General features: G+C 45.1%; 1 protein-coding gene across 1 annotated transcript in view; it reads right to left on the minus strand.

Moving 5' to 3' along the window:
• The window catches only part of MMP9 (matrix metallopeptidase 9), a 43335-nt gene that overhangs the window by 18686 nt on the left and 4636 nt on the right, over positions 1 to 20013 (minus strand). The gene's annotated exons all lie outside the window — the stretch shown is intronic.

Genomic DNA, 20013 nt, shown 5'->3' on the forward strand with positions numbered 1-20013 from the left:
AAGATCCCCAGGTGACCTGATACAAGGCGAAGTTTGAAAGTTTACAGAAGGCTGGGCATCATGGCTCATGCCTGTAATCCCAGCACTTTGGGAGGCCAAGGTGGGAGGCCTGCTGGAGTCCAGGAGTTTGAGACTAGCCTGGGCAAGATAATGAGACTCCCCTCTCCCTCGTCCTTTCTCCACAACAATAAAAAAAATTAGCCAGGTGTGGTGGCATGCACCTGTGGTCCTAGCTACTCAGGAGGCTGAGGTGGGAGGATAACTTGAGCCTAGGAGGTCGAGGCTGCAGCTAACCGTGATCACACCACTGCACTCCAGCCGGGGTGACAGAGCACATGCCTGTAATCCTAGCACTTTGGGAGGCCGAGGCAGGCTGACCACCTGAGGTTGAGACCAGTCTGGCCAACATGGTGAAATCCCATCTCTACTAAAAATACACACACACACACAAATTAGCTGGGCATGGTGGCGGATGCCTGTAATACCAGCTACTGGGGAGGCTGAGGCAGGAGAATCACTTGAACCCGGGAGGCAGAGGTTTCCGTGAGCCTAGATTTTGCCACTGCTCTCCAGCCTAGGCGACAGAGCAAGACTTCATCTCAAAAAAAAAAAAAAAAAAAAAAAAAAAAAGGCTGGGCGCGGTGGCTCACGCCTGTAATCCCAGCACTTTGGGAGGCCAAGGCGGGTGGATCACCTGAGGTCAGGAGTTTGAGAACAGCCTGGCCAACATGGTGAAACCCCGTCTCTACTAAAAATACAAAAATTAGGTGGGCATGGTGGTGTGCACCTGTAATCCCAACTACTCGGGAGGCTGAGGCAGGAGAATCACTTGAACCCGGGAGGCGGAGGTTGCAGTGAGGCAAGATCGCGCCATTGCACTCCAGCCTGGGTGACAGAGTAAGACTGTCTCAAAATAAAGGAAAAAAAAAGAAAGAAAGTTTACAGATACCAATGGTATCCAGAGAGGGACTCAAAGGATCAGGTTTCACCTTGTTGGGCCAGAAACTTGACTATGCCCGGACGGAACCACCTCATTCACGGGAGTCTGGGACGCACAGCAGATGACAATTCTGAACAAACAAATAAACTGGGCTATTAAAAATAGCCCAAGGCTAACAAGAATTCCAAATTCACAGGTTAAGCAAATGAAAAGTTTGCCCAAGATGGCTCCCTGATGGGTTCTCAAATTTCTCATTTCCATTCAGCAAACATTTATTGAATCCCTGCTGAGTGCTGAGCTGGGTGCTGGGCGCAGGGAATTAAAGGAGATGTGAGCTTTGTCCTGCAGGAGCTCACACACTAGGAAGGAAGACAGATCACAAAGAGACGCAGTGAATACCTGGTGTACATGCCAAGGGCACCCACCCAGCCACACTCCAGGATCCACGCTCCATCCTGAGCTTCGGTTCTTGAAACACATCAAGAGCTCTGGCTTCTGAGCCTTTGCACTATCCATCCCTCCTGCCTCAAACCCTTCCCACGCTTCCCCTCTCTGCCCTCCCTCTTTGCCTGGCTAAATCTTATTCATCTTTTATATTTCAGCTGAGATGTCATTTATTCCAGGAAAATGCTGCTGACCACCCCAACGTGGGAAGGGGGCTTTTTCTGTGTTCCCATGACTCCCCTCAACCCACCACTTCCCTTATTGAGACATTTTTTATCATTCAGAGTGAATTTTCTGTTTACTTGTCTATCTGTCACACAGGCTGAGAACATATCATGAGTGCAGGAAACTTATCTGCTGTGTTCACTATATTCTCAGGTATTTCTTTTCTTTTTTTGACAGACAGGATCCTGCTCTATTGCCCAGGCTGGAGTGCAATGGCACGATCATGTCTCATTGTAACCTTAAACTCCTAGGCTGAAGCAATCCTCCTGCCTCAGCCTCTGGAGTAGCTGAGACTTCAGGCATGAGCCACCACGCTCAGCCTTAGGTATTTCTTAAATACAAACATAAGAGTGGCCGGGCGCAGTGGCTCACGCCTGTAATCCCAATACTTTGGGAGTCCAAAGTGAGAGGATCACTTGAGGCCAGGAATTCGAGACCAGCCTGGCCAACATGGTGAAACCCCCATCTCTACTAAAAATACACACAAAAAAATTAGTGGGGTGTGGTGGCACTCACCTGTAATCCCAGCTACTCGGGAGGCTGAGGAGCAAGAACTGCTTGAACCTGGGAGGCAGAGGTTACAGTGAGCCAAGATCAAGCCACTGTACTCCAGCCTGGGCAATAGAGCAAGACTCTGTCTAAATAATAATAATAAGAAGAGTAATACTAGTCAGCTCTTTTTGAGCTCATATTGTGTGCCAAGCACTGTCCTAAGTATTTATGTATAATAACTCATTTAACCCCCACAACTACCCAGTGAAATGGGTGCTATAATTTTTCCCATTCTGCAGATGTAGAAGGAGAAGTACAGAGAAGTTAAGTAACTTGACCAAGGTTACACAGCTAGTAAGTGGCAGAGAAGGGATTCACACCCAGGCAGTCTGGCTCCAGAGTGCATATTGGAAGACGACATTATTCACTCCATGGGGGAGGGGTCAGAGGTCAGGAAACGGTTCAGCAGGAGCACCACCAGGGCCAGGTTTTGAAGTGTGAATAGGAGTCTGCTGTGTGGAAATGGAGGAGTAGGGCTTTGCAGATTTAACAACCTCCAATCTGGGCCCTGTCTGTCAGTGCAAAAGCATTTTCCTGAAGGGCAAATGTAAAGCAATTGACAGCACTCCAGGCACTAACCAACTCGGCTTAGACAGGGTGAATGCTGGGTCTGGTTTCAGCCTGAGTCACCCACTGGTAGGGCAGGTTATACACACCCTGCAATGGCTGAGAAGTACGTTGTCCTTCCCTCTTGCCCCAAGGTTCAGGCTCACTCCAGAACCACCACACCTTCCTTGCAGGGATTGCCTCACTCGCTCAGCAAGGAACACCCCAGCAGGCATGCCTTCGGGCAGGTGTGGGCTCAGAGCAGAACTGGAGCCTGCAAAGAGAGCAGGGGAGGTTCCTCTCTTCCCTGCAAAGCACCCCAAAACCCCACTCAGGCTGACCTTAGAGACTAGAGTAGCTTCCCCTGACTCAGGGGTCCTCCAATTTTCTCCTCTCCCCTCCCATCCCCTCCCCTCCCCTCCCTTCCCTTCCCCTCTCCTCTTCTCTCCTTTCTCTTTCCTTCTTTCCTTCCTTCTTTCTTTTTTTTTTTTAAATAGAAAGACAGGAGGTCTCACTTTGTTGCCCAGGCTGTACTCGAACGTCTCCATTCAAGTGATCCTCCCACCTCAGCCTCCCAATTATCTGGGATTACAGGCACGAGCCACCATGCCCAGCTAGTCCTCCAACTTCTAAAGCCCCAGAACCTATTTAAGAAACTGGATCTCAGCCAGGAGCGGTGGCTCACACCTGTAATCCCAACACTTTGGGAGGCCGAGGCAGGCAGATCACCTGAGGTCAGGAGTTCAAGACCAGCTGGCCAACACGGCAAAACTCTGTCAATACAAAATACAAAAAACTCTGTCAAATACAAAAATGAGCCAGGCGTGGTGGCGCGTGCCTGTAGTCTCAGCTACTCGAGAGGCTGAAGGAGGAGAATCATTTGAACCTGGGAGGTGGAGGTTGCAGTGAGCCAAGATGACACCACTGCACTCCAGCCTGGGCAACAGGGTGAGACTGTCAAATAAATAAATAAATAAATAAATAAATAAATAAATAAATAAGTCAAATAATGACCAAAAGAAAGAGAACATGAACACAAAAGTAATGTGAAGTTCTTGATTGGACCTTGGGTTTTTAATGTTTTAAATTGCCCACATTAAGGGATGTCTATGGGACAACTGGAGATATTTGCGGGGTTTTTTTGTTTTTTGGTTTGTTTGTTTGTTTGTTTTTTGAGACGGAGTCTCACTCTGTTGCCCAGGCTGGAATGCAGTGGTGCAATCTTGGCTCACTGCAACCTCCACCTCCCAGATTCAAGCAAGTCTCCTGCCTCAGCCTCCTAAGTAGCTGGGACTACAAGCATGCACCACCACACTCCGCTAATTTTTGTATTTTTAGTAGAGATGGGGTTTCACCACGTTGACCAGGCTGATCTCAACCTCCTGACCTCAGGTGATCCACCTACCTCAGCCTCCCAAAATGCTGGGGTCACAGGCGTCAGCCACCATGCCCAGCTGAGAAATTTGAATGTAGATTATATATTGGATAATTGTACTGTGGTTATGTAAGAAACTGCCCTTATTCTTTGGAGGTTTAGGGGTGAAATGTGAAGATGTGTGCAACTAACTCCCTTGTGGTTCAGAAAAAAAAAGTATTACATGTATAAATATAAATAAATACAGAGAGAGAGAGAAGGGCAAGTATTATAAACGTGGAAATATGTTAACAACTGGTGAGTCTAGATGAAGGTTATGAGTGAAGGTCATTGTACTACTCCTGCAACTTCTGTGAAGGTTTGAGAATTTTTCAAAATAAAAAGTTGGGCCAGGTGCAGTGGCCCATACCTGTAATCCCAGCACTTTGGGAAGCCACAGCGGAAGATTGTTTGAGCCCAGGGGTTCAAGACCAGCCTGGGTAACATAATGAGACCTCGTCTCCACAGTCAAAAAATTCACTGGGCTTGGTGGTGTGTGTCTGTATAGTCTCAGCTACTCAGGAGGCTGAGATGGGAGGATCACTTGAGCCCAGCTTGAGGTTACAGTGAACTGTGATTGCACCACTGCACTCCAGACTGGGCTAGGCTGAGTCCCTGCCTAAAAATAAAATAAAATAAAAAAGAAGAAGAAAATTAAGATAAGATAGTGGTCACTCCACTGCCAGGCAGAGTATGGAGGAGTCTTCTAGCATTGTATGATATCCTATTTCTTTTCTTTTTTTTTTGAGACAGTGTCTCACTGTCTCCCAGGTTGGAGTATAATGGCTTGATCAGAGCTCCCTGCAACCTCATACTCCTGGGTTCAAGTGATCCTCCTGCCTCAGCCTCCTAAGTAACTGGGACTACTTTTTGTATATTTTGCATGCCTAATTTTTGTATATTTTGTAGGGATGGCGGTATCGCTAGGTTACTCAGGCTGGTCTTAAACTCCATGTCTCAGCCGGGCGCAGTGGTTCACGCCTGTAATCCCAGCACTTTGGGAGGCCGAGGCGGGCGGATGACCTGAGGTTGGGAGTTTGAGACCAGCCTGACATGGAGAAAACCTGTCTCTACAAAAAATACAAAATTAGCCGGGCATGGTGGCACGTGCATGTAATCCCAGCTATTTGGGAGGCTGAGGCAGGAGAATCACTTGAACCCGGGAGGCGGAGGTTGCGGTGAGCCGAGATCATGCCATTGCACTCCAGCCTGGGCAACAAGAGCAAAACTCTGTCTCAAAAGAAAAAAAAAAAAAAGTACTGAGAAATAAAGCCAGAATGACCATCTACTAATCTACTATCAATGTTAATTTATTTAAAAATCTTAAAATCAAAAGTATAGTAAGTACATAATCACAAAATAAAAGAAGGACCCTCAGAAAGAAATTTAAGTTTGTGATATTCTTTTTTCCTTCATTGCTAGGAATCCACAAAAATATCTCATCATAGATAAGCACCATCTGCAGACTGGCTGCATCAGAATCACCTGGGGAGCTTTAAAAAAATATAGAATCCCAGACAGAGCCATCACCAGGACAGGATAAGGAGTCCAGAAATAGACCCAAATACATGTGGGAATTGAGTATATGCTAAAGGTGGCATTTCAAATCAGTAGGGGGAAGATAGATTATTCAATGTGGTGTTGGTTCAACTGGCTAGCCACTTGGAAAAAAATAAAGCTGTATCTCTACCTCATTCTCATCACTAAAATAAACCCCAGATGGATAAAAAACATAATTTAAAAAAATACACTCTAAAAGGACTAGAAGAGAATATGAGATGTTTTCCTTTTATAATCTGGAGATAGAAACTGCCTTTAACCACCATTTACTGCATACTTACTCACTATCCAACTTTGTTCTGGGGGCCACAGATGGGGACAAATGGGAGGTCCCTACACTTCCAGGAACTCCTGTTCCAGAGAGGGTGATCTACAACAGTGGTTCCCAGGTTTTAAGATTTCACTGACCATTAACAATAATTTGAAAATCCATTGCTTTTTTTTGAGACAGAGTCTCACTCTGTTGCCCAGGCTGGAGTGCAGTGGCATGATCTCGGCTCACTGCAACCTCCGTCTCCTGGGATCAAACGATTCTCCTGCTTCAGCCTCTCGAGTAACTGGGATAACAGGCGTGTGCCACCATGCCTGGCTATTTTGTATTTTTAGTAGAGATGAGGTTTCACCATGTGGTCAGGCTGGTCTTGAACTCCTGACCTCAAGTGATCCACCCACTTCAGCCTCCCAAAGTGCTGAGATTACAGGCATGAGCCACCACGCCTGGCTTCCTTTGCCTTTTAATAATCAAGTGAGAAAAGCATTCCCATGCACGGCACAAAATCTTCGGGCTATTATGAAAAAGATCAATAAACTGGTTGTGGTGGTGTGCACCTGTAGTCCTAGCTACTCAGGAGGCTGAGGCAGGAGGATTGCATGAGCCCAGGAGTTGGAGGCTGCCGTGAGCTATGATCACAACACTGCACTCCAGCCTGAGTGACAGAGCAAGATCTCTGTCTCAAAAAAAAAAAAAAAAAAATCAATAAATTTGGCTCCATAAAAACAAATGGTTGGCCGGGTGCAGTGGCTCACGTCTGTAATCCCAGAACTTTGGGAGGCTGAGGCAGGCAGATCACCTGAGGTCAGGAGTTCAAGACCAGCCTGGCAAACATCGTGAAACCCTGTCTGTACTCAAAATACAAAAATTTGCCAGGCGTGATGGCGGGTGCCTATAATCCCAGCTACTCGGGAGGCTGAGGTGGGAGAAGCACTTAAATCTGGGAGGTGTAGGTTGCAGTGAGCTGAGATGGCGTCATGGCACTCCAGCCTGGGTGACAGAGTGAGACTCTGTCTCAAAAAAAAAAAAAAAGGCCAACAAAACAAAACAAAATAAATGACCGTGGTGTGAGGGGAAATAAAGATAGATTGCTTAATTGATACAAGGTTTTCTTTTGTGGTGATCAAAATGTTTTCGAAGTAGTGGTAATCAAAATTGTGGTGCTTTTTAAATTAGTGGTGGTACTTAAGTAGCATTATGCATGTTCATAATGTTTAAATACCACTGAATTATAAACTTAAAAATGGTTAATTTTATGATATGTGAATTTCAATTAAATATATATATATATATATATGAATACAATTTTTAAAGTCAACTAAATAATGCCCCACTGGGAAAATATTTGCAACACAAAAGATAGACAAAGATCAGCCTGGACAACATAGGGAGACCCTGTCTCTACAAAAAATTAAAAATTAGCCAGGTGTGGTGGCATAAGTCTGTAATCTCAGCTACTTGGGAGCCTGAGGTGGGAGAATCGCTTTCGTCCAGGAGGTCAAGGCTGAAATGAGCCATAATATCACACCACTGTGCTCCAGCCTGGGTAACAGAGGAAGAGCCTGTCTCAACAATAACAAAAAAGAAAAAAAATAGAGAGATAGAGAGACAGAGAGATAAAGAATTCATTTCCCTAATATGCAAAGAGTTCTTACAAATCAATAAGACAATGAAATATAATCTTATATTGGTAAGGATATGAAACAACAGATAACCTTATACATCATTGGTAAGAATGTAAATTGGTGTGAACTTTTGGGAATATAATTTGGAAATAATTTAAATGAACATACCTTTCAACCAAGCAATTTCACTGCTAAACTTTTTTTTTCTTACAAATATACTCACAAGTGTCCATTGTACTATTCTTGCAACTCAAGCAAACATACAAGCTCAAAGAGGTTTATTGCAGCACTGTTTATAATAGCAAAGAAATAACCTAAGTGCCCATTAGGAGGGTCGAATATGGCATATCCATAAGGCGGAATCCTATCTAGTCATAAAAATAATGAGCTATATCTATATGTACTTATGAAAAGCTATCCAAGACAAGAACAATTAAATCGGGGGAGGGCAAAGCAATGTCCATAACAGTTATATGATCCAGTGTGTGTGTATTCCTAAAACATTTCTAGGCCAGGTGTGATGGCTCACCCCTGTAATCCCAGCATTTTGGGAGGCCGAGAAGGGTGGTTCGCTTGAGGCTAGGATTTTGAGACCAGCATGGGCAACACAGTGAAACCCCATCTCTTCCAAAAAATACAAAAATTAACCGGGCGTGGTGGCACATGCCTGTAATCCCAGCTACTAGGGAGGCTGAGGCACGAGAATCTCTTGAACCCAGGAGGCAGAGGCTGCAGTGAGCCGAGATTGCACCACTGCACTCCAGCCTGGGTGACAGAATAAGACTCTGTCTCAAAAAACAAACAGAAAACATTTCTGGAGGGTACACAAGGAACAGATAATCATGTTGGCCAGGCTGGTCTTGAACTCCTGACCTCAAGTGATCTGCCTTCCTCAGCCTCCCAAAGTGCTGGGATTACAGTCGTGAGCCACGTGCGCCTGGCCTACATATATATATATATATATATATATATATATATATATATATATTTTTTTTTTTTTTTTTTTTTGAGACAGAGTCTCATTTTGTCACACGGCTGGATCGTGCAATGGCACGATCACCTAGGCTCGACCTCCTAGGCTCAAGCAATCCTCCCACCTTAGCCTCCGGAGTAGTTGAGACTACAGGCACACGTCACCATACTCGGCAATTTTTTTAAACTTTTTTTTAGAGACGGGGTCTCCCTGTGTTGCCCAGGCTGGTCTCGAGCTACTGGTCTCCCAAAGTGTTGGGATTAGAGGCCTGAGCCATGGCACCTGGCCACCCAGAAGTTTCTGCTGGGAGGAGGGGCTAGCTGAGGCTGAAGCATCTGCATCTTTTGGAAGGTCTGTTTGAGGCAGCTCTGCAGCCCGCTTGGGGAGATAAACCTCTCTTGGCATGCCCCTGGCTTTGCACGGGCTAACACCGCCACTCTCTGCAGCCCCTGCACGTGGTCCCCAAGGTCCACCTGGATGGGCCACCGGACAGGTCTCCATCCCGGCCTCCGCGTTCAGGTCTGGGAGACCTGGTAGAGGCAGCGGGCACCCCCTTCTGGCAGCAAACGGGAGCTGAACAGAGCGGTCCCTCCATCCTTTCACCCCGCCCTCCTCGCCCAGCGTTTAGGGCTGGTTGAAGGCATTCTCCACTTACATCTCTTCTGGTTCCAAAACACGTTCATACATAACGTAGACGTCCTAATTGCTCCATTTGTGAAGACTTCATTAGGGATGAATAAATAACTGAGAGTCTGCCGGAGCTCAAATCCTGGTCTGGGGCCTGACTGCTGTATGACCTCTGGCAAGTCATTGGACATCAGAATAACTCAGCTCCTCATGAATAAAATGTGGACAGTCATATCACCTAGCTCATAGGACTGCCTTGAGGATTACAGTCAAAGCGTAAAGTGCCCAAAGTGGTGCCCATCAAGCAGCAAGTATTAGTTACTATTAGGTGCCAGACCCAGGGCTCATGATTTCAGTGACAGAGAGCTCACCTGTGTTAGACGCCATTCTGCGTTCTTCCTGGTGAGGAGATCATTTAATATCACATCTCCATGAAGTAAGTGTGCTTATCTTCACCCTCCACTTTCCAGGGGAGGAAACCAAGGTACAGAAAAACCTAGCAATTCCTAGACAGGAAGGGGCTTAAAGAAAAAGAACTGCCGGGCTTGATGGCTCACATCTGTAATCCCAGCACTTTGAGATGCCGAGGTGGGAGGATCAGTTGAGGTCAGGAGTTCGAGACCAGCCTGGCCAACATGGCGAAAACCCGTCTCTACTAAAAAAAATACAAAAAATTAGCCGAGCGCTGTGGCGAGAGCCTGTAATCCCAGCTACTCGGGATGCTGAGGCAGGAGAATCACCTTTGAACCCAGGAGGTGGAGGTTGCAGTGAGCCGAGATCACGCCACTGCACTCCTGCCTGGGAGACAGAGGGAGACTGTCTGAAAGAAAGAAAGAGAGAGAGAGAGAGAGAGAGACAGAGACAAGAAAGAAAGAAAAGAAAGAAAGAAAGAAAGAAAGAAAGAAAGAAAGAAAGAAAGAAAGAAAGAAAGAAAGAAAGAAAGAGAAAGGAAGAAAGAAAGAGGGAGGGAGGAAGGAAGAAGGAAAGAAAGAAAGAGAAAAAAAGAAAAGAACCAAGCAACTTAAGGTGGTGGAACATGATTTGAACCCAGGGAAACCTACTCCAGAGCCCATACTTTAATCACTACATCTTCACAGCGAACTGGTGTGACAGGAGCTGTGCCTATTTGCTAGGTAGGGAGACTGAGGCTTACAGAGGTGAAGTGACTTGCCTCAGATCATAGATTAATTGGTAATTGAGTCCTCCCCTGGACTTGACCCAGTTCTGTCTCCTTGCATTGTCTCATGTCATCCCTTGGCAACTCAGCATGTGTGGTGACTGTGTGACAAGTGAGGACGCCCAACTGAGATGATTGAGTGACTTGCTAAGGTCACAGAGCAAGTAAGTAGGGAGCTTGTTCTGTTGGGGTCGGGGCTCAAGGACATTCTGTTCAGGGCCCAGCACCTCCTCAGCGCCCTGCTGAAGCCCCTGGCTATCCCTTGTCTTGATAATCACAGCTCGTCTTCCCCAGCCACTTGCTTTCAGGCCAGCCTCGGCACAGCTGTCAAAGTCATGGTCTCGAGCTGTCACTCTGCCTGAGCCTGGCCTCAGCATTGGCTCTCGTGGCTTCCCGTATGGCTTGAGGCTCAGCTTCCATTCCCCTGCCTCCTCCTGCCTTCCATTCCCCTGCCTCCTCCTGCCTTCCATTCCCCTGCCTCCCCCTGCCTTCCATTCCCCTGCCTCCCCCTGCCTTCCATTCCCCTGCCTCCCCCTGCCTTCCATTCCCCTGCCTCCCCCTGCCTTCCATTCCCCTGCCTCCTCCTGCCTTCCATTCCCCTGCCTCCTCCTTCCTCTGGGAGGCAGCTTGGGTACAGTGAAAAGAACAGGGAGGAGGACCAGGCATAGTGGTTCATACCTGCAATCCTAGCACTTTGGGAGGCCTAGGCAGGTGGATCACTTGAGGTCAGGAGTTCAAGACCAGCCTGGCTAAAGTGGTATCTCTACTAAAAATACAAAAGTAAGCTGGATGTGCTTGCTTGAACCCAGGAGGTGGAGGTTACAGTGAGCCAAGATCTTGTCACTGTACTCCAGCCTGGGAGACAGAGCGAGACTCTGTCTCAAAAAAAAAAAAGAAAGAAAAAAGAACGGGGTTGAGTCAGACAGTCCGGAGTTCAAATCCAGCTGTACTCCTTCATTTCTGCACAACCTTGGGTGAGTGTCTTCACCCCTGGAACTCATGTTTCATCACCTCTGAAATGGGAGTAATGATCTGTGCTTTGCAGGCTGCTGTAAGGATGAAATGCAATAAAGTGTGTACAGCACTTGGCACACAGTAGGTGCTCAATAAGTGTTAGATTCCTTTGCTAGTCCTTTGCTCCAGACCCTTGTCTCCTTCCATGCATGCCCCCTCCTCCCAGGCTCCAAAGTTCCCACCTTTAATCCCAGGGTGGTCCCTTGACCTGTTGGAGAGGCCTCAGTGCCAGGGTTGGGCTGGTAGTGTAGGCCAAACATCCTCTGTGGTGCCTGGGACAGAGCGGAAGGTCACAGAACCAGACACTGGACTCACAGGCAGACCGATGTTATCAGATGAAACTCAGCCATTGTTCTATGGCCCAGAAAAGATTGATTGAAGCCAGGGGTGGTGGCACACATATGTAATCCCAGCACTTGGGAGGATTGAGGCGGGCAGACCAGCCTAGGCAACATGGTGAGACCTCGTCTCTACAAAATAAAAATTAAAAAAAATATTCGGGTGGTGCAGGCCTGTGGTCTCAGCTACTTGGGAGCGGGGGCAGCTGAGGTGGGAGGATCGCTTGAGCTCAGGATGTCAAGGCTACACTGAGCCATGTTTGTACCACTGTACCCTAGCCGGGGTGACAGACCAAGACCCTGTCCTAAAAAAACAACCCCAAAGATTGACTAAGCACCTACTACGTTTCAGTGACTATGCTTGGTAATGGGGCTACAGTGGTCAACAAGAAAGACAAGATCCTGGTCAGGTGCAGTGGCTCACACCTGTAATCCCAACACTTGAGAGGCCAAGGCTGGAGGACTGCTTGAGGCCAGGAGTTCAAGACCAGCCTGGGTAACACAGTGAAACCCCATCTCTATTTTTTTTAATTAAAAATTAAAGGCCGGGCACGGTGGCTAGCACCTATACTCACGCCATTGCACTCCATCCTGGGTGACAAGAGCAAGACTCTATCTCAAAAAAAAAAAAAAAAAAGAAAGAAGGAAAGATCCCTGTTTGATATATATCCTCTTACCTATGCAATGTTCAGGCATGTGACTAGGCACCACACATAATGATACTAGGCACATTTATTAAGCACTTGCACTGTTTTCCACCCAATTTAATTTAATCCTCACAGATACCATATGAAATATCAATATCATCCCTAGTTTATAAGAGAGAAACAGAGGAGTAGAGAGTTAAGTAACTCCAAGTGGAGCTGGGGGTTGACTGCAGATGGTCTGATTCCAAAGCCTATGAGCTTAACTGCACTGCCACGCATTCTCTCTTTTACTCCTCAAAGTCCCCGTTTTACAGATAAGGAAACTGAGACTTGTGGGCCCTCAATTTGGTCTGACTCTAGAGTTCCTTGCCCCATGTTATCCTTCCAACAGCTGACTCATTCAACAATCATTTTCTGCTCAGCAGAGAAACAAATCAGACTCAGGACTGGCTTTGGGAGGCTCCGTCCATCAAGGAGCCTGGCAGGTAACTAGCAGCATCTCACGGTGGTGTGTGTTCTGTGACAGAGGTAGGCAGAGCCTGCTAGGGGAACACACTGAAGGGAAATACCAGCTCTGCTGGGAAGAAGGCTTCCTGGAAGAGGTGATGCTTAAGCCAGACATGGAAAGATAAAGAGACTAAAAAGGTCACATGGACTTGGGAGAGGAGCACTGCCTGACAATGCATACACAATGCAATCTTTCCTAGGTATGGGATAATTTGGGCCAGGTAATTTTTCGTTTGTCTCAAATCCATTCTCTGCCCTTTTGCTCTGCTCCGTGCAGCAGAGGCTAATCCCTGCAAACCATGCTTCCTGGACTCCCTTGCCAACTGGCTTTTGGCTAGGATCAGCCAATGGGAAGTCCTGGCGAGAGACTGGAGAGAAAGAAGGCAGAAGCCAGGGTCTTTCTCCTCCATTTCTCTCGTCTTCGGGAAGGATGGCGTGGGGGGATCTTTAGCAGTTGCAATGACTTCTTCATGGGTCAGCTCCTGCTAGACAGACCTGCTGTGATTCCAGCTTCTCTCAGGGTGGCCCCAGTTGCTGGTCTCCAGTAATGCCACCTCCTCACTTGATATGAATACTTCCAGCCCTTGGCGAGGTAGCAGCTTCATGAAGTTGCTAATCTTAGGTTTGCCTCAACTTCCCCTGGTTGCTATTTCTACCCATAAAACAACTTTGTAGCTAATTCTCCACATTAAATTCCCTCTGTGTGTTGTGTTGTGTTTTGTGTGTATGTGTTTAGAGGCAGAGACAGAGTCTTGCTCTGTTGCTCAGGCTGGAGTGCAACAGCATAGTCATAGCTCACTGCAGACTCAAACTCCTGGGCTCAAGCTATCCTCCCACCACAACCTCCCCAATAGCTAGGACTACAGGCACATGCCACCATGCCCAGCTAATTAAAGAAAAATGTTTTTGTACAAACAAAGGTCTCACTATATTGCTTAGGCTGGTCTCAAACCCCTGATCTCCAGTGATCCTCTCACCCTGGTCTCCCAAAGCGCTGAGAGTACAGGTGTGAACCACTTCACCTGGCCTAAATTCCCTCTTTGGAATCATCTGGTAGTGGTAGAAGTCTTGCTTTCCTGGCTAGACCCCAGATATTCTGGGTCTTTGTTTCCTTGTCTATAAAATGAGGGTTCATTGGTTCATTCATAGAACAAATAGCTATCTAGTGTCTACCTGTATCTCCAAAATGTGCTCAATGGTGAGGATACCACAGGAAACAAGACAGATTAAAGGAGACGAAAATTCAGGCCCTGCCTACCCTTTATGTCTTCGTAATGATCAGATGAGATGTTTCCATACATGTCGCCTGCTGTCTGGTGTCAGGAATTACCATCACATACGAAGAGTCAAACACTATTTGGACTTCAGCCTATTTTCTTTTTCTTTTCTTTTATTTATTTATTTTCTTTGAGATGGAGTCTTGCTCTGTGGGCCAGGCTGGAGTGCAGTGGCACAATCTTGGCTCGCTGCAACCTCTGTCTCCCCAGTTCAAGCAATTCTCCTGCCTCAGCCTCCCGAGTAGCTGGGATTACAGGCGCCCGCCATTATGCCCAGCTAATTTTTGTATTTTTAGTAGAGACGAGGTTTCACCATGTTGGCCAGGCTGGTCTCAAACTCCTGACCTCAGGTGATCCACCCACCTTGGCCTCCCAAAGTGCTGGGGTTACAGGCGTGAGCCACCGCACCCAGCCCCTTCAGCCTATTTTCTAAATCCAAGTGTTCTGGTCCTAGGGCCTTTCCCCACTACCCCATCCCCCTCTAATTCTGAAAGAGAAAGATTTAGGACAAATAGAAGGAAATCTTAATTTACACCATGGGAAGTCAACTTAAGGGACTCATTATCCCAAGTGGTGGTACAGTCTTAAGCTATAAATAGGTTTTTAAAAACAGGTTTAGCTAAACCCATAGACAGCAGTGACATGAAGAGAGCAGGTAGAGATAAACCCTCGGACCCACCTGCTGGCTGCCTACTCTCAACCCCGCTGCCCTTCTGGGGCATCTGGTGCAACATGAGGAGCACTGGACTGGGAGTCAGTAAGCCAGGGTTTGAATCCTACCTCTGCTGACGATCAAGCACATGACCTCAGACAGTCACTGCTCTTGGGCCTCAGGGTCCTCATCCATAACATGGGAATGCAGAGAGTATCTAATATCTCTGGTTGTTGTGACTATAGTTTAAAAATGCACATAGGGCCGGGCAAGGTAGTTTACATCTGTAATCCCAGCACTTTGGGAGGCTGAGGTGGGTGGATCACCTGAGATCAGGAGACTAGCATGGCCAACACGGTGAAATCCCGTCTCTACTAAAAATACAAATTAGCCAGGCATGGTGGTGCGTGCCTGTAATCCCAGCTACTTGAAGGCTGAGGCGGGAGAATCGCCTGAGCCTGAGAGGCGGAGGCTGCAGTGAGCCGAGACTGCACCACTGCACTCCAGCCTAGGCGACAGAATGAGACTTCATCTCAAAAAAGAAAAAGACCAGCCTGGGCAACATGGTGAAACCCCACCTCTACCAAAAAAATATACAAAAATTAGCCAGGTGTGGTGGTGTGTACCTGTAGTCCCAGCTGCTCGGGAGGCTGAAGTAGGAGGATCACTTGAGCTTGGGAGGACTGGTTGCAGTGAGCCAAGATCTGCCACTGCACCCCAGCCTGGGCAACAGAGCCAGATCCTGTTTCAAAATAAAAATAAAAATGCATACAAAACACTGATTGCAGCCCCTGATACTTGTTAAGTGCTCAGTAAACATTCACCCACGGCCGGGCGCGGTGGCTCACGCCTGTAATCCCAGCACTTTGGGAGGCCAAGGTGGTGGATCACAAGGTCAGGAGATCGAGGCCATCCTGGTTAACACGGTGAAACCCTGTCTCTACTAAAAATACAAAAAATTAGCCGGGCGCGGTGGCGGGCGCCTGTAGTCCCAGCTACTCAGGAGGCTGAGGCAGGAGAATGGCGTGAACCCAGGAGCCGAGATCGCGCCACTGCACTCCAGCCTGGGCGAAAGAGCGAGACTGCTTCTCAAAAAAAAAAAAAAAAAAAAGCATTCACCCAGCCTGGGTAATATGGGGAAAACCCATCTCTACAAAAAATACAGAACAATTTAGCTGGGTGTAATGGCGCATACCTGTAGTCCCAGCTGCCTGGGAGGCTGAGGTGGGAGGATTGTTTAAGCCTGGTAGGCAGTGGTTGCAGCGACCCATGTTTGCACCACTGCATTCCAGCCTGGGTGACAGAGTGAGACCCTGTCTCAAAGAAAAAACAAAAAAGCCAAAAACAAACAAACAAACAATCTGCTAGTGGCCAGGTGCAGTGGCTCACTCCTATAATCCTAGCACTTTGGGAGGCCGAGGTGGGCGGATCACGAGGTCAGGCGTTCGAGACCAGCCTGACCAACATGGTGAAATCCCGTCTCTACTAAAAATACAAAAAAATTAGCCGGGCATGGTGGCACGTGCCTGTAATCCCAGCTACTTGGGAGGCTGAGGCAGGAGAATCGCTTGAACCCGGGAGGCAGAGGTTGCAGTGAGCCGAGTTCACGCCACTGCACTCCAACCTGGGCGACTGAGCGATGCTCCGTCTCAAAAAAATAAATAAATAAATAAATAACTGCTAGTGTGATTATTATCTACTGCAGGAGATCTGGCCTGGGCTCACAGCCCATTCCATTACACCAGAAAATTTCTGTGATCTTGAGCAAGTCAATTCCCCTCTCTGGGCTTCAATTTCCTCATCTGTAAAATGGGAAAATAGTAACCACCCGGCCTGACTCAGGAGAAGACAAAGTATCACCTAAGAGTCAGGCATTATGATGAGAAATGGTACAGCAATCTAAAAGTATGGAGCCTAGAGCCAGATATCTTAGTTTTCTTTTTTTTTTTTAAATAAATGAAAAAATTTTTATTGAGTATTACTTTATACATGCAAATTAAAAGTGAATCTATATTAAGTTGACTATTCTACAATAAAAACCTATGCAATGGGAATAATCAAAGCTGTCTACACAATACTAATGTGTTCAATAAATTACCCAGATGTTTTTCCACAAATATTTGAATTACCTGAATTAGCTGATTCTTCCACAAAAGTTAAATTTTAGCTTTAATATGGTAGCAGCAGGATGCTACTTAAGTTTAGAAGAAAAACATAAGAATAAAAACCCTGAATAGCATAGCCAAATCTTCCAAGAAATAAGTTCACCAAAAAAGTAGCATACACCTATTGGGCATCCAGAAGAGGAAACAAAACAAAATACAGGCACTTAATCAACATCCACCAAGTGATCATCACTAACATTCTATTATTACCAGAGCAACTGTCAATACGTGAACTGTAGATTAGAACAGACTTACATAGCTAAAAACAAACCAGTAATCAATAATATATACAGAAATACTAACTTGAAGTCACATTTAAATACCATCAACAGTTTGATGTATCTGATATAGACTGAATTCATTTCATCACTGCTATAAATTCCTTAAAAGTGTTCTTTTCCTAATGTAACATTATCTTTAAAAAATGGTAAGATATTTCCCAATATGCATCAGTTCTTTCACTCACCCATTCAGTAAATGTTGCAGCAAATTAAATAGAACCTATTAACTAGATCTAAAAACGATGGCTGAATAATTAACACAAAGAAGTACTTTTGAGTAAACTATTCAGATTAGACAGGCTAATGCTAACTAAGACTGCATTTTGTGCTACTGACATGTACTATATAGATCGTACACTACTAGATGGAAAGTTGGTCCATGTCCATTTATTTAAAGATTCTGTAACACCTATAATAGTATTTAATACAGCTCCCACATACAATATTCCTCTCACATAGACATAGTTCTTTTTAGTGGGGATAAAGATATGACTGTAACATGCTATGAGATTCTAGCTAAGTAAAATAAAAACAATATGGGCTCAGGTTTTCTTAGGTAATATTAGTTCAAGTTTTTAAACTGGGAAACAACCAACTTCCATATATCCAGGAGAAACTTAGCATGGGGGGAGGTGCCTTAGTTGATGTGCCTGATAAGCAAACTGTTAGTTGTCTATTAGTATTATGTTTTCAGCTTAATGTAACAACAAAAGAAAGGTGTCACACTACTTCTCAGATAATATGGGAATTACAATTACAGATAATATAGGATTACAATTGCAATCCCATGGGATATCCTTTATTTATGAAAGCGTAGTTCCAATGCAAAAGTCAAGCTTTAGGGTTACATATTAGGATAGGTTTAGACCCAATATGACCATGTTTAGCACTAACTTTAACATGTTAAAGTTCTGATTCCTGAATGTTTTTCTCGCTTAATATAGTCTCTCCAATGACAAGCTGGTGTGTTTGGCTTCTTATGCTGAAAATATATGCCTGAATCCTATAACAAGTTATTAACAAAATCATGAATAGTTATTAAATAAGTGCCAGCACTACATGGAACTTACTGGTCACCAACTCAGAACCACGAAACTACACTACACACATATGCACACAAAAAACCCCAAAGAAAGATACCTATCACTGTACATATGAATACTGTCCAGGATATTAGATCAATTATCAAATCCAAGGTCTCTGCTGTTTTGTCTTACTGTGTTGAATATATGAATGCTTCTCTATTACACTGACTTGTATTATTTTCAAGAAATTATTAAGTGGATTCAAAATCTTACATTTTTATTTCTAATTATAAAATCCAGATTAATCCAGAAAACACAAACCACATGTAACTGAGGTAGGTTTTTCACCTTAAGAATACATTGCTTCTACCACAATTTAAAATTTTAAAAATTGAAGAAAAAAAAAAAACTACATTGCTCCATATACCTGCCTCTGATACTTAATTTTCTACGTTTGAAACTACTTGAACAAGTGTGACAGTGCTAATCTACTATATTTAGTAAATCCCTTAGTACCTGCAAATACACACCCAAAAGCCCTTCCCCCCCCTCTAATGGTCACTGTTGTATAATAAAATTGCCAACAACTCTAGAAAGATGAAATAAAGATTACTATAGCAATCTTCAATTAATTCATTTCAGAAATCAAGGAAGCAAGTTATGTTCATTTTAAAGATGACAAACTTACTATTTTGAAAATGAGCTCATAAACACATTAGAACTTTGAATGTGCTTTATTATGCCACAAATTCCCAGGAGATTTAAGAAATGGTATTTCTGAACAGAAATAATAATTTCACAAATACTATCACTTTATTGACAATAGGCAAGTCTTTTAGGGTAGCGCACCTGTACTTAAAACTACCCTCTAACAATCTCAACACTTTTTATAAATTTTTAGGGGAAACTGTAGCAGATCCTACTTTATTTTTCAATAGTGTAAAAGTCTGTATGTAAAATAAATACAAATTTTAAGGAGATAGAAGAAGGACTGCACACGAAATGCTTTGCCTAAGTTGTAAGGCTCCTGTCTTTACACTATCATTATGTTAAAAAGGCCAAAAAAAAATCACTGCTAGAAACATTCCCCCAAAAATTCTTAAACAGCTCAGTCTTTAAAAGTATCAATAATTTTTTTTTTTTTTTTTTTTTGAGACAGAGTTTCATTCTTGTTGCCCAGGCTGGGGTGCAATGGTGCGATCTCAGCTTACTGCAACCTCCGCCTCCCGGGTTTTCAAGCAATTCTCCTGCCTCAGCCTCCCAAGTAGCCAGGATTGTAGGCATGAGCCACCATGCCTGGCTAATTTTGTATTTTTAGCAGAGACGGGGTTTCTCTATGTTGGTCAAGCTGGTCTCCAACTCCCGAACTCTGGTGATCCGCCTGCCTCGGCCTCCCAAAGTGCTGGGATTACAGGCGTGAGCCACCGCACCCAGCCTAACAGATTGCTTAGTTTTCAATCCTAGCTCCATCCTTTACTTAGGTAGATTCTTTTATTGTTCTGTGCCTCAAGTTCCTCATATGTAAAATGGAGATAATAATGACAACCACTTCGTAGGTTCATAGGGTGGTTGTAAGGATAAATAAATGAATGTAAATAAACCACTTAGAATGATGACCGGCACAGAGTAATTTAAGGTATTCCTTTTTTTGCTTTTGTTTTTGTTTTTGTTTTTTTGAGATGGAGTCTCCCTCTATCGCCCAGGCGGGAGTGCAGTGGCACTGTCTCAACTCCCTGCAACCTCCACCTCCCAG

Source organism: Symphalangus syndactylus, chromosome 24 (assembly GCF_028878055.3).
Source record: "Symphalangus syndactylus isolate Jambi chromosome 24, NHGRI_mSymSyn1-v2.1_pri, whole genome shotgun sequence".
Taxonomy (NCBI): domain Eukaryota; kingdom Metazoa; phylum Chordata; class Mammalia; order Primates; family Hylobatidae; genus Symphalangus; species Symphalangus syndactylus.